Below are 378 nucleotides of genomic sequence, written 5' to 3'. Positions count from 1 at the left end.
AGTAACATGGGTCTCAGTTAACTACGTAAATAAGTGTATTTGTCTGTTACATTAAGGCGACGTGCAGCAGAATCTCCGTTCTGTGTGCATGTGCGCTCCCGTGGCCAGGGGAGAAGTACATTGGTGCTAATGTCCTCGCATCCGCTGCAATGTTGTTATATGGATATGGTTTCATTTTGCGTTACATGACCCATTTGTTGTGTAAAGTCGTGCCTGTGTTGGATCTCTCCTCTTACTCCGCCAGTCCACACTTCGGACATTTGTGCACAGTTGTATATTGTTAAGTATGAGGGGCAAACCTGTATTACCAGTGTTTCCATGGTAACTCTGCTATTGCGGCCGCCATGGCGAAGAAGTCATTGAATGCAGCTAACTTCA

General features: G+C 45.8%; 1 long non-coding RNA gene across 2 annotated transcripts in view; it reads left to right on the top strand.

Annotated features, from left to right (window-relative positions):
• The window catches only part of LOC116686133 (uncharacterized), a 12,407-nt gene that overhangs the window by 10,784 nt on the left and 1,245 nt on the right, over positions 1-378 (top strand). The window lies entirely within an intron of this gene.

This window comes from Etheostoma spectabile, unplaced genomic scaffold, assembly GCF_008692095.1.
Source record: "Etheostoma spectabile isolate EspeVRDwgs_2016 unplaced genomic scaffold, UIUC_Espe_1.0 scaffold314, whole genome shotgun sequence".
Taxonomy (NCBI): domain Eukaryota; kingdom Metazoa; phylum Chordata; class Actinopteri; order Perciformes; family Percidae; genus Etheostoma; species Etheostoma spectabile.
This window is presented reverse-complemented; position numbering and strand designations above follow the sequence as displayed.